Genomic DNA, 21,144 nt, shown 5'->3' on the forward strand with positions numbered 1-21,144 from the left:
ATTGATACAGCATCTCATCCAACATTTCTCAAGGATATTGTGCATTTACTGGGTAACAACTTAAATACCCACGCCCACAATATACATTGTATACATATATATATATATATATATATATATATATATATATATATATATATATATATATATATATATGTGTGTGTGTGTGTGTGTGTGTGTGTGTGTGTGTGTGTGTTTGCCTTGCTCTACTTCTTCTTTCCAGCTTGCATTATTCAGTGTATTGGGGGGTCACTCACCCCAGAAATCATTGGGGGTCATTTATAAAGTTAGTGCGGCACATATTTATTCACAAATGGTTATATCGCCCCTGTTTTTTTCCTGAACGCTGAAATATTGCACTGCTGTGCCCTTCTTTCTGTTTTTTGCAAATTCGCATTGCGCACAAATATTTGTAAATGTTTGCATGAGTGCACCCTCTATGCGAGGTTCTTGTGCGCGAAAATAGCGGTGAAAATAAATTTTTAAAAAAACAGCACCAAGGGTCTTGAAGTGAAAAAAATACTTATGTTGCTCGCATGGTATGCATAACCGACGTTTCAGTCCCGATTGGGTCATGCAGGACTACAGAGAGAACAGTGTGTATCGCATGAAGGAACTGACGGAGACCAGCATTGCGGAAGGTAGGGAAGCCCCCAGGTTACCAATCGAGCAGTGGAGACTCGGAATGCAATCCAGAGGGATCGCCATCGCAACAGCACCCTGTCAATTTTTTAGAGCCAAAGACCGCAGAAGTGGTGGAACCCGGAGGACGCAACAATGCCATGGCGGTTGGAAACATAAGAATAAAGGCGACCAGGGAGGTAAGATTGCTATCTAAGGGACATTTGTTCCCACTAACAAGGGGCGCACATTTAACACTATGGTAGACAATTATAACTTTGTAAGCAGACTGTGGCTAAAGGAACATTTTGCAACAACAGATAATAAGAGGGAACAGACTGGGCGGGAGTCTCGAAGAAATAGATTTAAATTGAAAAACAACTTTTACCGAACAACTAACAATAATTCACTTAAACGTTTTTACCAGCGTTATTAATGAACAAGCCTAATGTGTGTCTTAGAAGGTAACATATAGGGGTAACTTTAGCCAGGATGAGAGGCGGGCACTTAAAGATCTATGCACTAATCGTGACATTATCATAAAGCCTGCTGATAAAGGTGGAGCAGTAGTCGTGTTGGATTACCAATATTATCATCAAGAAATTTTGTTATCAACCTTTACTGTTTGATCCCACTTCAAAATTTCAATTACAGATTAAAAGGATATTCGGTGAATCAATCAAGCACTGATGGATTAAGGAAGAAACAAGGGATTATTTATTTGAGGAACAACTGGTAAAGCCAGTAATTTATACTTTACCTAAAGTGCATAAAAACCTTACACACCCACCGGGGAGACCTATCATATCGGCAAGAGGGTCTCTAGCTGAATGCATTGCAAAATATGTGGATGAATGGCTACAGCCTATAGTATGGGGATTGAATACATACCTGAGGAATACTAATGACTTCTTACAGGTGATTGACAGCATACAGTGTGCACAATTTTTATTTTGTTACCATGGATGTACAAACCTGTATACGTGCATTCCCCATGTCCAAGGTCTGGAAGCAGTGAGGGAGCTTTTAAGCTGTTGTGACCAATTAGAAGGCCCTCCCATTGAAGTTCTAATATGCCTTCTTGAATTTATTTTATATATAAAAAAAAGTTTGAGGACCAGTTTTACATTCAAATATCTGGTACAGCAATGGGATCAAATGTGGCACCCACACATGCCAACATTTTTATTTTTATGTACAAATATGAATGTGATTACCTACTGAGTCATCCGATGTTCCGTCGATTTGGAGCCTATTACAGGCGCAATATCGATGGCTTATTTTTTATTTGGTATGGCACTTCTGAAGATTTGATTTGATTTGAATACACTGTCCACATCAGTCAGGCTGACGTTACATTATGACAAAGAGACAATAAATTATCTGGACTGTACAGTCTACAAAGACAGAGTACAAAAATATATTACAAACTAAGATTTATCAAAAACCATAACTGATGTACTTTTGGTCTAAGATAGTTAGACAAGGAGTCATATTATGTATGGATTTGTTTTTAAAATAACTTTTAACATAGTCACAATCACAGTCAATTTTTAATAATTACTTATTGGAAATGTCAGATATAATATGCAGTAGCATATATTAGCAGTATTGCTGGTTTCCAGCCATACAAGAGTTAAATTGTACATGATGTCACAGTCACAGGCACTGTCAAATGATGTGGATGAGGCTATTTAAGCAGTGTCAGACCAGACCCCCTCTCCTAATCTTGTTTTTTTTAAAGAAAAAAAGATTTTCGAGACGCGCAGCGCCTTGTGCGCATGCGCACCGATGGGACGCCATATGCGAATGTGCGCCAAGTGGGCAGCGTACATCCCTGGATTGCAGTCCCAGAGGGCCCCCCAGTCCGACCCTGTATTTAAGAGATAAACGTGTATGTATTTGTACTTTGAGAAATGGACAGAAACGTTGGTTTGGCGCAAAATTTTAAGGTATTTAAGGCCCATTCATACTCCCAGCCAGTGCCCGTGATAGAACTTGTTTCTAGTGGTTCCTGAGCCTTGTGCGTCTGATCTGTTCTGTATCTAGTCTGTTTGATTACCCGTGTTTGACCCAGCCTGTTCCTGACTATTCTGCATTCTGTATCCTGACCTCGCCTGCCTACGACAACTCTTCCTGCTTAACCCCTTGATTGACAACCCGGTTTGACCCTTGCCTGCCTGACGATTCTTGATATCTGCCTGCCTCGACCCTGCCTGTCTGACGATTCTCTAGCCTGCTCCATTTGTACCGTGACCTTCGGCCCAAAAGACTTTGCTAACAGCCGTGCCCCTTTGCCAGCCAGAACATCTCACCTTGTACCTCTCGTTAAGTCCAGGTGTCACCCAAGTAAGCTGAGGGCTCCTCCGAAACCCAACGGTGGTCACACTACTGGTGAAGCCGAGACCAGGGTGCTTGGCATTTGTTCTGGTATTGGGTGCCGGTCGTGACAGTGCTTTGCCAAGGTGATTTTTTATATACTTATGTTTTACAACAGGGGGTACATTAATTATTAAAATACATAAACATTTTAGTGAGTCACGTGACACAAATTACCTCACTGAGGACCAATTATACCAGTTGACATCACTAAGCACCATTTATAAGGATAATACTTACAGAATAATTATATTTATATTACAAGGATAATATTAACAGAATGTTTATACAGTATTAATGACTTTTATGAAGTTTGCAGAATTTCTGTGGACTAAGTATGCTCTTTCTCTGACCATACAATCATTTATTCACAAGAGTAACTAGCACCTGATTTACAAGCATTTGATATAGGCAATAAGTTCAATACAATGGAACTAGGCATATCAGCAAAACAGGAAAAATACTTTAAAAGGGGACAAGAAAATATGTAAAAATGGAACCCCTCCCCTAAGAAGGTTCCAGGCTAATTTGTGCCAAATATTACCTCCTTTTATTGTATTTTTAATAGAACATTCTCTAATTGAAATCTTTTATATAAAGCCGAAGGACGGGAAAGGATGAATCACTTGTGCCAGTCACACTAATCAAAGCCAATGTGACAGTTGCAGCTCTCAGATGATCAGGAAATACGGGATTTGCCAGGTGTCTGGCAGCAGGATACACACATCTTCTGTCCTGGAGCCTATTTGCATGGAAATTACTAATGAGATGAACGTCCATGAGCCTTGGAAGTCAATTACCCAAATGAGTGAGATTTCACTGTTTTGCACTGAAAATGACATTTTAATGGCATGCTCCAGACTTCAAAGAGTGGGCCCTTACTAAGGAAAAAGGGGGGGGTGGGAACAATACAAATCGTGTTATCACCAAACGCGCCAGACTCGAAAATCTTGCTTCAAAACATTCGCTGAATATCCTTAAAGGCACAATTATGTTAATGTACCATTTGTTGTGCATACAGCTTGCCCAGATATATGAATAAAAGGCCCATCCTTAGGGAAAATATTTACAATATAGAGCAGGTCAGTGGTGTCAAATGTGACACCCCAGCTGTGACAAGTTCTAGCTGACTAGCAATGCTGACCATTTTAGACAATAGGTGAGAGCTGTATGCTGTCCCTTTAAATATAACAGTAAAGTAATAGGAAATGCATTTTTTATATTTTATATTTATAAATATATATACATTATAAACCTTAATGAGGACCAGGAGCTGCCATACTGTATGTCTGCTTATGAATATGTAATAATATGGTAGAAAGCAGCAATACTATTGGTTTTTTTTTTGTGGCAAGGATACCCTTAAATACAACTACTTACATTAAAATCACCAGTGTTCAGGTGAATTAGTCAGTAATATTGCCCATTCACTTACTGTTCCACCTGTGCTGTTGTAGACTTCCTGAAGGAAAGACTTGGGGATGGGCAGGATATGCTTTGCATAATAATGGCTTAATGGATGTTTACTGACAACAAAAACCAGGTTAGTACCCTGTAGGACCCTACTGAGAATTACTCTTGCTAATGGGACCCGTTTATCTAAGATCAGATGGAGATCTGATGGAGTCTGGAAATGGCATTACAGTCTGGTGAATTTAAAAAGGCTGCAAAAGGTATTGATGACTATAGGGTAAAGGTGCCAATAAATAGGCAGACATCGGCTGTCAGTTTGAACTATATTGACTGAACTATACCACCTGCCTACTGTAGTCCAACAGTTAAGATTTGGATCTTGAAATGTTCCTGGGAAAATACTCCTAGCATTGTTCCCAAACAAGTATCTGACTACAGCCATAGGGAACCAGACCACATTCATGCACCGCTGACTTCACTCCCTGAATGACAACGAAACTAGAAGTTGTCTGTTATTTGTTACAACACTGGCAACCCGTTTTATTATGTATGGACATAGCTACCTGGACTCAGGAATCTCTAACAACTCCCCATTCATTTATATATAATATATATATATATATATATATATATATATATATATATATATATATATATATATATATATATATATATATATATATATATATACACCCTGTTGTAATCATCAGCACTCTCGTAATTCTGTAAATTCTTGCCTGGGTGCTCACTCTGTTACAATTTCATAAATCAAACAGAGAATGTGGCACTCACAGGACTTGCAAAAATAGAAAATTTATTGCAAAAAAACTAACGTTTCGTCTGTAATGGCTGTATCGGTTACCGTCGAAACGTTAGTTTTTTTGCAATAAATTTTCTAAAAAAAAATAAATCTTTTTGCAATAAATCTTCTAAACTGCCGCCCCTGTCCTCCTCCGTGTGTACGCGCAAATGCTGTTATATATGGAAATAACCCTCTTCATATAGTTGTGCTGATTTGTAATCTGTACAGAAGATACCTGGATTTATGAATCTCTAACCAGTCCATATATATATATATATATACAGGACCGCCATCAGAAATCGCAGGGCCCCATACGACAAAATTTCCTGGGCTGCACCCACCGCAAGCCCCACCTACAGGTCCGCCCTCCCCACCCCACAGGTCCGCCCCCCACCACACAGTAAAAAAGCAAAAAAAATATAGGTGGCTAGGGTTCCCACATGCTAATAAAAATAAAAAGATATTGGTGGTCAAGGCCCCCCATAAAAAAAACATTTGTGGCCAGGGCCCCCCCATTAAAAAATACTGGTGGCTAGGACCCCACATGAGAAAAAAATTGGTGGCCAAAATTGGTGGCCAGGGCCCCCCCCCCACATTATGAGAAAATTGGTAGCCAGGGCCCCTTAAACGTCCATGCCTTCCCGAAGTCAGCAGCTCTCAGAAAGATGGGGGGCCTGGCTAATAAAGTAAGTGTGGCGTGGCCGGGCCCCCCTTACCCTTGGGGCCCCTTACAACTCTCCCCCCCCTGTCCCCCCCTGATGGCTGCCCTGTATATATATATATATATATATATATATATATATATATATATATATATATATATATATATATATATATATATATATATATACACAGTATATACAGTATATATATATATATATATCCCTGTTCAAATGCTTGTGCTGACAGAAGGTGTATGGAAATTGTGTAAATCAAAGAGCTCTCATGAGGATTTGTGAGTAGAGCTGAAAGGGCATTTCTCTTGGGCCCTAGGATCACAGGGCCCCTGGGGGAGACAAACATAGGTAAAAGTAAATGCTACTATGTACTTACTATGTATTTTGCAAAGCTTACAGGCTTTGCTTTTATTGCTAGAGATCTGTATTGTTAGGGATCTGTAAAACAGGCCTTGCACTGGCTGAGTGTTCTAGTACGGGTATGGGATCCATTATCCAGAAAGCTCCAAATTACGGGAAGGCCATCTACTATAGACTCCATTTTAATAATGTAATTCAAATCTTTCTCTGTAATAATAACAATACAGGACCTTGTACATGATCCCAAGCAGGGTCAGACTGGGGGGCCCGGGGCCCATCGGGAGTGCAGTCCAGGGCCCCCTACAGGCCCTCCGTCCCCCTACTGTGCGCACTGTGCAGCGCTGAACGCCACCCCCTTGGCATGCATGCGCACACATCGCCCCATCGGTGTGCATGTGCACAAGGTGCTGCGCGTCGCGAAAATCCTTTTTTTTCTTTAAAAAAAAAAAAAAGCATCAGGAGAATGGGTCAGGCCAGTCTGACACTGATCCCAAGTAAGAAATCATTAATCCTATTACAGTTATTTCATGTTTAAATTAATTTTAAGTAGACCTAGGGGCACATTTACTATTAATTAACGAATTAATTAACCCTCGATATTCAACCGTCAAAGTAAAATCCTTCGACTTTGAATCTCGAAGTCGAAGGATTTACCGCATTTCTGTTAGATCGAACGATTCGAAGGATTTTAATCCATCGATCGAACGATTTTCCTTCGATCAAAAGCTAGGAAAGCCTATGGGGACCTTTCCCATAGGCTAACATTGGTGCTCGGTAGGTTTTAGGTGGCGAAGTAGGTGGTTGAAGTTTTTCTTAAAGAGACAGTACTTCGACTATCGAATGGTCGAATAGTCGAACGATTTTTAGTTTGAATCGTTTGATTCGAAGTTGAAGTCGTAGGTCGAAGTAGCCAATTCGATGGTCGAAGTAGCCAAAAAAAAACTTCGAAATTCTAAGTATTTTTTATTCTAATCCTTCACTCAAGCAAAGTAAATGTGCCCCTTAATGTATGGAGATTCAAATGACAGAAAGATCCCTTTTCAGGTCCTGAGCACTCTGGATAAAAGGTCCCATACCTGAATATCAGTTTCTGATACATTTTGATGGTACACAATACAGCACAATATGCAGGGGATGCACCATGTAATAAAGCAAGGAGGTGAGAAGACACTGAGGTGCTGCTGTCTGCTGGGACCTACCCACTCCCTGGAAAATTCTCTACTTCTCAGTCCTTTTGTGTGCGGGGAGGGTTGGGGGAGGTAAGCAGACAGTGGGATGCTTAAAAGGAAATTTACAATCATTTCCTCTCTGGTTTGGTTACAAATCAACAACATCCTGTTCTTTTGTTGAAGCTAGGGGCGCCTGCCAGACTGGGAAATTAATGTTCTTAAAGTGACAGCGCTCAGTAGGCAACGTTAGGTGGAATACTATGAAATAAAAGGTTCAGAAGGTATTGCACACAACACACAAATGTATTTGGTTAATGAACCTTTTACACTTAATTCCTTATTTTAATGCGTGTGCTGTCATTTGTTTCATACACAAACCAATTAGCAGTATGTGGCAGTGGTTTATTTATTGTGACCACTTTAAATAGTCTTCCTCCTGCCATATCAGACCATCCACAGTCAAAGGACAGAGATGTCCGACCTGCAAAACGCTAGTTAGATACTGTTTATCTACATTTCCCAGCGTCCCCTAAATATTTTATTTTATTGTGCAGATTCGTTCGTTTATGGCTAATAACCTTCAGGAAAAACAACAGATTCTTCCAGCAGTTGTGAAATACACTCGGGCACGTAGGAAATGCGTCATTTTAGATGCAGCTTTAGGACAAGTTGTATCCTACTATAAAACATCTAGAGATTTGTATATTTATCATCCCACAAATGTAACAACGGCGGTTGCAATGCCTTCTTTGGTCTTCTCTGGGAGACATGAACACTTAACCAGTTTATTGCCAGAAGCGTGTGCCTTACATATTCTTAGATGTGGCAGGTTTGCAATGCTGGGGTGCAGCAGAAATGAGATCCATGGCAATAATAAACATAGCAGCAAACTACCAATGGGCAACTAAAATAATATGATGCTCTTTCAACAGATGGATAAGCATCCAGAGAGTCTACAGAATTGTTAAACACTCAACACTAACATTGTAGAGAGCGTGGCTTTTCCAGTCAGCTAAGGATTCTGGGAGTTGTAGTTAAGACATTTTGTAAGAGTGTGAGTTTTGTATCAGTAGCCTAGGATTACTAAGAAGGATCTTTGGTTAGAAGAAATTATAATGTATCCTATTGCTTTCACTTCGACCCTGTGTTTTACACAGTAGCAGAAAGGGTTACAATGCACAATGCCAAACAGATACAGTAAAAAGAGGAAAGAAAGGTGCAGGTAATTTGAGATTGCCCTGGGAGATGACACTCGGATGTAATTAGCATGGGAAGGGATGTGAACTTTAAACAGGCTCCTTTGTAAGTAGAGGAAGGGAGGGGAGTTAAAAAAGATCACTGTAATTGCAGTAGCCTCTTTAACTGGTCCCATTTGTGCTTGATCTGCTCCCTCTGCCCTCCTGGCTAATAGATTTGTATTTCCAGATAACCAAATGTTCCAAACTGAAAAGAGCACTATAGGCATTTTGCACAAAAAAACAGCCAAATTCCAAACTGCTCCAGTAAAGCATCTTGAAGAGCAGGATCTGCCCAGGAGCAACTAAATGATGTGGAGCAGCCACTGAGCCTCTCTAGTGCAAGGAATGAAGAAATAGTAATGTAGGCCAGAGTTTAGGGAAAATAATATAATGGAGAAAACAATAAACAAGGCAATAAAGCATATTGCACCCTGTACATGCCAATTTATTTTACTGTGATCTGCTTGTTCACTCTAAACCAGTGACCCCCAACCAGTGGCTCATGAGCAACATTTTGCTCAACAAAATCTTGGATGTTGTTCTAAGTGTCCTCGAAGCAGGTGCTTATTTTTAAATTCCTGGCATGGGGGCAAGTTTTGGTTGTATAAAAACCAGGTCAACTGCCAGAGTCTCCTATAGGCTCCCAGTCCACATATGGCTACCCAATGCCAATCACATCCCTTATTGAGCACCCCATGGCTTTTGTTGCTCTCCAACTCTTTTTACATTTCAAAGTCGCCCATTGTTGGAGGCCCCCACTCTAAACCATACTGCTCAAACGTTGCATGGATCACCGGCCATACAAGTGGGATTTTGACAAAATAAATCTAGAGACAGAATCAAATCCACTAACACTACAAAATCTCTCCTGATAGCATTTGGTAGTTCAGCTACTAATAGAATTGCTTATGGAGGACCAGATACATGTGGGCACATGGAATCCATAGTCAGCTTAGATACAATTCTCTGCTATCCCTTGGGTACATATTCATAGCAGATGACAGCCAGTTTTTGTTCTAAAATGCCCAAATTGTTTGAGATCATCTCTACAAATGTATGCAATAAGTAGACAGACCACATTTTAAAGTAGTGGCCTGGTTTGCTGCTTGGACCATTCTAATAAAATGAGCATAGACTCCATTTCAGCCATGCAATTTGCCTTTAGCTTCCAGGTCATGAACCATTTTCATCTGGTGCAGGGGAGTGGTCAGTAAATTGACTTGAATTAAAGACCTTCATGTACAGTGCAGGTAGGTGCAAATTATAGCCCTTTCATACATAACCACTAATACCCCTGTCCCTTAGTTCTTTTATGTGCCCAAAGGATTATGTTTACTGGAGGCTAAAGTATTAAAGGAGAAGGAAAGGCTAAAATTAAGTAAGCTTTATCAGAAAGGTCTATATAAATACACCAGTAAACCCTCAAAGTAATGCTGCTCTGAGTTCTCTGTCAAAACAAACACCACATTTCTTTCCTTCTATTGTGTACAAATGGGCTTCTGTATCAGACTTCCTGTTTTCAGCATAAACCTCCAGGGCAGGGCTTGAGCATGCTCAGTTTGCTCCTCTCCTCCTCCCTCCTCCCATCCCTGCTGTAATCTGAGCTCTGAGCTGTAAGTGAGTAGGGAGAGACTCAAGCAGGAAGTGATGTCACACCAAGCTTATATGGCAGTTGCTATCCTAAACAAACAGAGAGCTGTCTTTACTCAGGTATTGTAAAGCATTCTGCAGAATAAATATAGCGTTCTAGCTTGCACTTTTGTGGCTAATCTGTTGGAGCTTTTCTTCTCCTTTAACAATGTCAAAGTAAATATTTATAATAAATACAGGTATGGGACCTGTTATCCAGAATGCCTGGGACCTGGGTTTTCTGGTTAAGGGATCTTCTCACTCATATAAGAGACTCTATTGGTTCCTAATGTGCTGTGTGCAAGAAAATATGTTCATGTGTTAATGAAAAACAACTTTCCGTCTATCCAAGTATTTATACGGCACCTAGATCGACTGTGTATAATAGATATAATGAGGTTGCAAGAGCTGTGGGTGGCCCTCCCAACCCATGGGGAAAAAGTTGTGTCTGATGAGATGACTGCAAAACTGCATCCAATGGTTTCCATATTGTACATTTATTCAACATTTAAACCTGGGAAATGCTAAACAACCTTCTTGCTCTATAGTCAATATTTGATGCTGGTTAACGACTTGGCTTGGTATCAGATTGTCTCGTGGAGTCTTGTGATCTGGATGCTCATTTAGTAAATGGGGAAAACCTTTTTGGATGACGCTATTGTTAGCCTGGACTATCGACAAGGGACAAGGAGTGATTTGATTAAGTATCTGTTTTACTTTGGTTTAACAGTATTAGCTAATTTGATCACTTCCTCATCACGCTGTGCTGCAGAGTTCTATTTTGAGCCTGTGGATAACGGTATTCTTTAACCCTGTCCTGTGCTTTGTGGGTAGAGGGCCACTTGAGATAAAGAAGATATTACACCTTTCCATTAGGACTCGAAACTGCTTAAATGGCATAAGGGAAATGCGTGAAGCAGGAAGAGGGCAGCATCTCGCAGGTGATGTAAATAGGCCTTTAGAATTAAATATTGTAAATAAATAATATATTTGGTTTTGTTTATGGCCATACAAGAGACATTCTACACTTGCTATTCTGAGATTGCTGTTCTTTTATTATTTTTCCATGCTGCTTTTCTCTAACCTAAAACGTCACTTGTTCATGGATGAAATATCTAAAAGTACCAAACCAGAATAATAGAGATCAGATTTTAGTTCTTATTGGATGCAAGAGTGCTCTTGTTGTTGCAGGAAACCACAAAGATGAAAACCAAAGTGCACCTTCCCATGCTCATGAATTATTTGAGCCAAGGCCGACATGTCCCTGCATGTATTTAAGGACAGCCCAGTCATGTAAAAGGAAACTATCATTACGTGTTTCTACAATTGTATTTTAATTAAGTCATGGACAGAACAAAGCCAAGCAAAACAATGAAAAGGAGCCTTTATTATCATACTACTATTGAAACTTCCTATAAAACCAGAAACGTCAGACTTTTCATTTTAAACCTTATCCTAGTTTATATGAAAGCCAGAGAGTAGAATGATTAGCACTCCCCTTCCAAAACAACTTCTCTAGAAAGACACACAATGTCCTTTACAGATGTGCTAAGGGCTGCCATGTTTACAATCCACAGTAGCGAGCAAATGACTCTGTGCCAAGCTTAATGCCACGTTTTACTAGTCGCTAAATGTACTTGTTAATGATCAGTTCCTTCCGTATGTGAATGAAGGCAGAAGAGGCTGAGTTATAATGAAAGCTCTGTGGCTCACTGCTATTGTCTAAGCCTTGTCTAGGCATATCATTCCATTAAAGGGCCAGATTTCAATGCAGAATTATGCTAGGGCTTGTTTATGAGCTACTTTCTGATTGTCATGCCCCTGATTCGACTAGGACATGAGTCTACTTGGCCATGTCCCCTCTGGCTTCTTTTAATGGGTTTTAAACAATGGCAGGCCTGAGGGAGGTAGTGAGGAGCTTTAGGCCAGCCTGCTAAAGAGTCAAATGTTGCATAGGCAAAGCTAAAACTACAAGGTGAATCAATAATATCATAACAGAGGCTTTTGGTAAATAAAGCAAAAGGAAAATAAATATTGACTCAATACTTTTTAATTCATAAAGAGGATGGAAAATGAAAGTACAGTCACCCTTTCAAATGGTTTGGAGATCTGGGGCAGGTAGGGAGCTGTGTGTGTTAGAAGAGATGTATGGTGAACTTAAAGGCAAGTTGGGTGGTGTAAAAGCTATGGAGAAGAAGTACTCATTTAAAGGGGTTGTTCACATTTGAGTTAAATTTTAGGGTGATGTAAAGAATGGCATTCTAAGACAATTTGCAATTGGTTTTCATATTTTATTATTTTTGATTTTTGAGTTATTTCATTTTTTTTATTCAGCAGCTCTCCACTTTGCAATTTCAGCCATCTGGTTGCTGGGATCCAAATTAGGCACTGCTTTGAAGAAGAGACTGGAATATAATTGATGAATAGGAGAGGGCCTGAACAGAAAGATGAGTAATAAAAATTAGCAATAACAATAAATTTGTAGCCTTACCGAGCATTTGTTTTTTAGATGGGGTCAGTGACCCCCATTTGAAAGTTGAAAAGAGTCAGAAAAAAAGGCAAATAATTAAAAAAAAACTATAAAGAATAAATAATGAAGACCAATTAAAAATTTACTTGGAATTAGCCAATTTATAAAGTTAACTTAAAGGTGAACAACCCCTTTAAAGGAGACATATTGCGTAAAAAAACCAAAATGTGTTAGTGCATAATAACCTTTTAAATATACTGTAGAAGAAATGTGCCTAAAAAGAATTTCTGACTTACTAGTCGCCAAGCACTCGAGGGCCACCGCTCTAAGGGTCTGCCACACGAGCAGATTCGGGGAGATTAGTCGCCCCAATGACAAATCTCCTCTTCTTCGGGGAGACAATCTCCCCGAACTGCCTTCCCCCCTGCCCTTCGTCGGCTAAAACGAAAATCGCCTGGGGGAAGGCACATGCGGCGCAGTTCAGGGAGATTGTTGCCCCGAAGAAGAGGAGATTTGTCGCTGGGGCGACTAATTTCCCCGATTAGTCTGACCCTAAAGCTGCTGCCCTAGTCATGGGCTCTTGGGGTGCCTATATATAAATACAGCCCTGGGTAGTGATTTAGGGTCTCAGCCTAAAGTTCAGTTCAGGTGAGGTTTGAGGAGAGAATGGCTGTTCTTCTCAACATTTTTAACTATGGCTGATACAGCAATTGTACAGTTGTTACAAGTTACAGGGGCACCTTACCAAAGGTTCCAGCTCCAAGGGAGAAAGGTGTCTGTTTACTAAAGTTTGTAAAAATTGTTTATAGGCCTATTATCGCTGCATATATTTTTGCAACAAAATGAACACTGCTCCCATGTCTACTAAAGTGCGATGAGACAAATTTGTCAATATAAAATTGCACAGTTGCGCAATTTATGAGTCAATTATTAAATATACTTATGACCACTGAAATAATATCAGGAATCAATTCTTTTCACACTATATTAATTATTCTAATAATAACTTTGTACGTTTTATAAATGTACAGACATCTCTCCCACTATACAATTTCTGCCTTTGTTTTACATATCACCACTCTCCGGTTGGTGATAAAAATCTGGCAAAAATTTGTCTATATAGATTATTTGGCGATAATATTTGGCAAATATTGTGAGACAATTTATGTAGCATGAATGCGATAAAATTCAAAAATCCGCAATGACAGAAGTGCTTGCACTTTAATGAACCTGCTCTTGCATTTTTTCTGGCGCAGGTTGTTATCGATGTCCAATGTACCTTAGTAAATGTACGCCAAATTCTAATAACTTTGTGAAGATGGCTAAAGCTAATTAAACTGTGACAATGTATTTCACCATAGAAACACAAATTAAAGGTAACGCATACTTATTAACAGGACATATTTCCTTTTTTGTGTGTGTGTGACCTGTGCAGCTACAAAAAGCGCCACATGGAAAGCATCATCATCCTGAACATCCTTTCTCTTTACATAGCATTTAAAGGGTAAATAATATATTTTATAACCATTGTATGCTGGTTTCCTGTTTTGTTGAAAGGTGTCCACTGTAATATATTTGCACACAGAAGCGTCTAAATAAGGCTGTGATTTTTATTTTGGCAACTGTGTCTTATTAAAGGACCAGTAACATCAAAAAAAAATGTTTAAAAATTTGTGAGTGCACAACGAAAAATATGCGCTGCTTTATGTGTTATTTATCTTGAAAAAGACTCTTGTCTGATTGTAGGTGTTGACTGTGGCATGCATGCATGATTTGCATCTGACTTCTTAGGTTTCCTAGACAGTTTTTTACATTTATTATACTATTATTTTCCTTATGGAGCTCTGATAATTACATGTACCATGGTACAGAGCATTTTCGGTCATGGAGAGTTTCTAGAAAGGAGAAAGAAAGAATCCATGTTGAATTGACTTGGCACTTGAATGGAACCTGGGGCCAGAAACAGATCCACTTATAACACAGATTTAAGGGTTTTCAAGCCTATTTATATGTGTTTGATTCAGAAGATCTTGCACTGTTTATATAAATAAGCTCCTTATAACAGCCGAGACAGACATGTGGGATTATAGGGGCACTGACACAATGTCAGGTGCATGGAGGATACACCAGATATAGACTGTGAACGACCTGTTTGCCTAAATATGGATCAATATTTGTCTTATTCTACTAAGATTGTAATATTTTTTTATTTTTTATATAAAATTTTTATAAAAACTAACATATTATGCAGCAATTTAGAGAAAAGCCTTACCTTTGACATTAATGGTGACTTTTTTGTCCTAATGCATTAAAGTCAATGGGCGTTTTCCCTTATGGTGACTTTTTTCCTCCAAATTTTTTCCTCGTGAGGGAACTTCGGGCGAATTCAGAAAACGAAGTTCCTTGAGTGCTATCCCACTGGTGATTTTTCATTATAGCCGATGGGAAGGTAGGGGAAGGCAATTCAGGGAGATCTGCCCCCTAATGCATTTGGAGGGGGAAAAAAAGTCACCATAAGAAAAAATGCCCATTGGGTCAATGGGCATTTTTTCTTATGGTGACTTTTTTGTCCTAATGCATTAAAGTCAATTGGCGTTTTCTCTTATGGTGACTTTTTTCCTCCAAATGCATTACAGTCAATGGGTGTTTTTTCTTAAAAAAAAAAAAATATGCACATTTTTTCTTATGGCGACTTTTTTGTCCTAATGCATTAAAGTCAATGGGCATTTTTTCTTATGGAGACTTTATTTGTCCTAAAATATGGGCGGTTTTTCTTATGGGCGTTTTTTTCGCAGCCAAATTTTTCCGCAGTGAATTTTCACCACAATTTTGCTAAATATTCGCACATGGCAAATTCGGAATCCATGGCTGGCGAATAAATTCGCACATCACTAACCATGAGATAACTTTTATTCCAAATTCAATTCCAGTTTTTTCCCATAGATGTCAATATAGTTTTCACGTGATAAAAAGTGAGATACATTTTTCTGAATTGAATTGCAACTCTGAATCTTGTCCATGACTTCACGTGATAAACCTTTTTCTCATTAAACTGAATCTGGCCCTTTGTGTTGCTCCCCAATTCTTTTTACATATGAATGTGGCTCACGGGTAAGGAAGATTGCGGACCCATACCATATCAAATCTGCCCTCTCTCTGCCAAGTGCACACACACACACATTTGGGTCAATCTCACTAGGAACAAATTAACCACTCTCTATGCTTAGGGTGTGGTAGGAAATAAGAGTTAAACACCTGCAGGCTTAGGAGATTGTCCAAACTCAAAAACTGTCCTGGGTCACAGAGGACCACTATTAGTAAGCACAATATGGCTACCTACATTGTTCAGAAGACATGTTCTTAGTTAGATCACAAATGCTCACCTTAAATTCACCTCTTTATTCCAACCAACACTTTTAAATTCCTCTTGGACCCTTTATTTAATATTTCCTCACCCAGCAGGGTATTTTCCTGCACTGCCTCATTATCTGCCCACAACTCTTTTGGTGGGGATGTAGACATACAGTATTTAGGGCTTTGGATAAATGACTTCTTTGCATTTTATTGTAAGGGTATATTGTGTAGGACTATTTATTACCTAGCAGGGACTAGACCTAATAAAAACAAGTAAACATGCTGATGCCTATGCGAAAGTGTATCTCTGACCACAATTGTATGCCTTTCTATTAGTATTTACTGCTTCGTTCAGCTGTTGCTAAACTTTGGCCCTACTACACAATCTCATGCTAGCTGAGGTTCAGTTGCAGCTAGTGTAGCACAGGCTGACTGTCCCAGTTACAAGTCTTTTCACCACTAAAATTCACTGTACGCAACTGTCTATAGGACAAGGTGAAGGGTTTTGAAAGACATTGATATGTGCCCAATACATGGACCCTATGGGGTGGAACTTTGAATCCCTTAGTGCTCCGACACTTGCACTGGTGGGATTGTAAAATGCTTGCTGTATAGAAACATATTCAGCCTTTGTTTCCTGCCTGGGCGCATTCTTGTGTCACAGTGAGCAGTAAAGTGCACGCTTGAATGAGTGAGCTGGCCAATTTTGCTCCCAGAATGGCCCAGGAATGCAGCTCCAGATCGGAAATGTTTTTTAAGGGGTTTCTATTGATCTATTGTGCAATGGCTTAACTTGCCAGTGCGTGGGCATTTATCATTAACGCCTTCCCTGCCAGAAAGCAGGATATTTCTGCTTTGTCTATTTTTCCATCATTCCATTTCCAGCTTAAGGTCTGAGCTACAACAAAGGTTGCATCACGAGAGAAAATAACTGATATCCACATACTTTTAGATTGTAAGCTTTGGGCAGTACCTCTTGTATTGGTTATGTGTTTTCTTCTATGTTCATTGTATACACCTATTTATTGTACAACAATGTGAAATGTGTTAGCTATTTATAGATACATGTTATTATTAATAATAATAATAATAATAATAATAATACTGTATCACTGTGTGCAACAAAACCCCTGAGCCAAAGATCTTATTTGATAAAAAAAATGTGATGACTGAGGTTTTCTTCCTGATTTTTTGGCCCCACCCCAAAAAAATATTAGGGGTAAAGAGGAAAACAGTGACTATGCTATACTTATTCAATGCTAACAGTACTATACAGCACTATACAGGCTGTAAATATCATTTACAGCCGCTCTGGAGTTAACAAATTATTCACACATGGTTAAATTCAGTGAGAAACATGTTTATCATGTGAAAAGTCATGAACGTGATTCAATTTGAGATGCAAGTGAATTCAGTAAAGCTTATCTCACTGTTTATCATGAGAAAAGTCTAGTGAAGTCTATGGGAAAAAAATGGGAACCAAATTTGGAGATATTTTTTTTCCGTCCATGACTTTTCAGGCCAGGTTCAATTTTGTGAGAAAATGTTATCTCATGGTTTATCACGTCAAAACTCATGGACAAGTTTCAATTCAAGGAGAAAACCAGTTTTTTCTTATAGACTTCAATTGAGTTTTCACATGAGATAACTTTTTCTCCAAATTCAATTTTTTCCTATAGACTTCAGTAAAGTTTTCACATGATAAACCATGAGATAAGTTTTTCTGAATGGAATTGCATCTCAAATTGAATCTTGTCCATGACTTTTTGGGCCAGATTCAATTCACTGAGAAAAGTTTATCTTCTGATTTATCATGTGAAAACTCATGGGGGTATATTTATCAAAAAGTGAAGATGGCCACCGTCTGCTAGAGGGAAATTCCGCCACTCTCCATTCATTTCTATGGGATTTTGAACTTTCGCTTTCATCCATTGATAAATACTCTTTTAAAAATCCCATAGAAATGAATGGAGAGTGGCGGAATTTCACACTAGAGGACTGTGGTGATCTTTGATAAATCGATAAATATACCCTATGGACTGGATTCAAATTGAGGAGAGGAAACTTTTCTCCAAATTCAGCTCCAGTTTTCTCCCATAGACTTCAATAGAGTTTTCACATGATAAACAGTGAGATAAATTTTTCTGAATTGAATTGCATCTCAAATTGAATATTGTCCATGGCTTTTCAAGTGATAAAGCTTTTTCTCACTTAATTGAATCTGGCCCATAGTATGAAACCCAGAGGCAACTTGAGAACTTGAGAACATAAAAACTATCTTGCTAAAATCAGATCAAAGACTCCAGCACTGCTATGCAGTGAACTTAGTGGAACACTAAAATGGTACCCTGGGAACCAATTAAAAAAATAACATTTATTTAAAAAATGACCAACTGCAAGCTGCAGTGTATTCAATGTTTTACAGTGAATCCCTAATTTTTTTTTTAAATGTACACTGTTATAAACAAGAGTTTCATACTACATACAAAGGATTCCACTTACATGTACATTAGACTAAATACAAACTACTGCAGCCCTTGCCCATGCTGCTCTGTTGTTGCTGAGCTAACCCGTATCAGCTCGGATGCATAACTGACCTTCAGCAAATCAAACAAACTCTATTTCCTACTCCCGATAAGATATTTATTAACATTGACCTAGAATCCGATCAGAGTCACGGTCCCATCTAGGACAGAATGGGTCTTTAAAACCAAATAATGTAATCAAATGCTTGATTGTGACCGGAATCAACTGTGAATTCAGCAAGTAACCTTCACTGTAACGACATATAAATAATGTATACACGTATGGTTATGAAGTAAATGTGAGAATGGTAATACACGCTTGCTTAGAGGCATAGTATTATCCCATTATTTACTAGCTTTCGTCATTGATTTTTTTTAGATTCTATAGTGGTTTAAAAAAATGTTTTAAGTATCGGAATTATTTTGTCTACCTCCAAAGAGCAACATGTGATTGTTATTATCCATAATATTCAGTCACACCCATTCCTGCCCCAGTGGAGCTTACATTCTAAAGTCCATATTATACATACCCAAGCACTAGGGTCAATTTCATCAGGAGTCAGTAACCTGCCTGTGGTTTGGAGTTCTCTGTAGGCCAGTGACCCAAGCAGCAAGAAAGTATAGAGATTGTGAGGCTGTGCTGTTCTAATATATTATTCCTAAACGTCTATTCATTATAGCTCTTTTATGAGAATAATAGACCAACATCGTTGATATTTAATGCTATACAATTACATATGCATCAGGTATACAGTCCAACCTTAAGGTCACCCTGGTCAAACACACCACTGGCCAGCTGTAGGATATAATGCAGCCTTTTCATTGTAACACTGAGCTCTTGTTTTCACGTACTTATACAAAAGTCAGCACTGCCAGCTGTCCCTTATCTGGGGAGGAAATACTAACTGGAAGGAAAGCAGGTGGTGTCTGCCAACTGTAGCTCCTAAACTAAACTTAGTAGAACAGTCAGAAGTGTCACACTGTTAATCCCGCAGCTGCCCTTTTGTGGTTAGGATTTACTAGAGCAATGTTAGGGTATCACACCTGTGTCTTCAAAACTGCTGATAAACTACAGCTCCTATGTTCTTCCGCCAACCATTGCCTTAGGTCAGTCATGCTCCTACTGCAACCCTTTAGCTTTAGCATAAATGGAAGTCCCATCACCCTCAACAAGGTGGGGATGTTAAGCTCAGCAACAAGTAGCCATATTATAATTAGCTTTTCACCTCTATCTGACAGACAGAGCATGCCTAGTTGCTGTTGGAAATCGTTCTGTTATAGGCCTGCAGTATCCCACCTATCAAGTGTTACAACTTGCTTAATAAGTAAAAAAAACATTTCTAAAGACAACCTTCTCCTCTGTTTTTATCAAATGTGGATTTTAGCCATTGAGCTGATCTCTTGGTGAAGAACAGTATTCAAAACTTGATTCACTCCCCATTTGAAAGGTGAGAATAGCACAGAACGTGAACACCATGAGCAGCTCTTACCTCTCACTACTAGATTCTACCACCAGCAGAGCATTTTCCAGTTTTTGGTGGGGACAGGCTCCCAAAAACACCACTGCAGTCAAATTAAAGTGGACCTGACACCCAGACACAAAAATCTGTATAATAAAAGTCCCTTTTAAATTAAACATGAAATCCAATTTCTATTTTTTATTTAAGCATTCATAGCTGTTGTAAGCTCATTTAAAAATCTCAGCTGTCAATCAAATATTGTCTGCCCCTCCTCTATGCCAGTCACTTAAAAACTCATGAAAGAGATTCAATTTGAGGGAAAAAAAATTTCTCCAAATTCAGTTCCAGTTTTTTCCCCATAGACTTCAATAGAGTTTTCACCTGATAAAGTCTTTTTGACACAATTCAACAGAAGGAAAAAAAAATTTAGATGACAAAAAAAATCTGTCTTTAAAGATTCGATTTCTTGTTGTCGTTCTTGCAGCAGCTTTTTCGAATTAAGATTATCCTCACTCTGTGATTGAAGGGAAAGCATTGTGAGAGCAGAAGCTCAACGTGCCTCATGCTACATGCATAGCATCACCTTATAACCAAAACTTTGATACCACTGAAAAACACCACACTAATTAATAGTTTATATTAAGTCACAATTTAGGTACATTTAATGAAGTCATTTCAGTTCCCAAACTGTTGGGCTCAAAGTACTGTATGCAGAGAGCAGGCCTGAAGGCCAATTACAGGGATTATTATCATATATATATATGAATATCTATGAATAAATATATAAAGATCATATGAAAGGTACAAGGCCAACGTGCTTTTTTAAAAGTCATGGAACTCTTTGATGACTTCCAATAGCCTTATATTTTACAACATGAGGGACTTTATTCTTTTAAGTGAGTCACATGACACAAATTACATCACTGAGCACCGATTATAACTGATGACATATTATTTACAGGATATTCACAGTTTTTGTGTAGAGTATTATATGTGTAGAAACACACACATATATTCAGGTATGTTATCCAGAAAGCTCCGATTACG

Source organism: Xenopus laevis, chromosome 3L, assembly GCF_017654675.1.
Source record: "Xenopus laevis strain J_2021 chromosome 3L, Xenopus_laevis_v10.1, whole genome shotgun sequence".
Lineage (NCBI taxonomy): Eukaryota > Metazoa > Chordata > Amphibia > Anura > Pipidae > Xenopus > Xenopus laevis.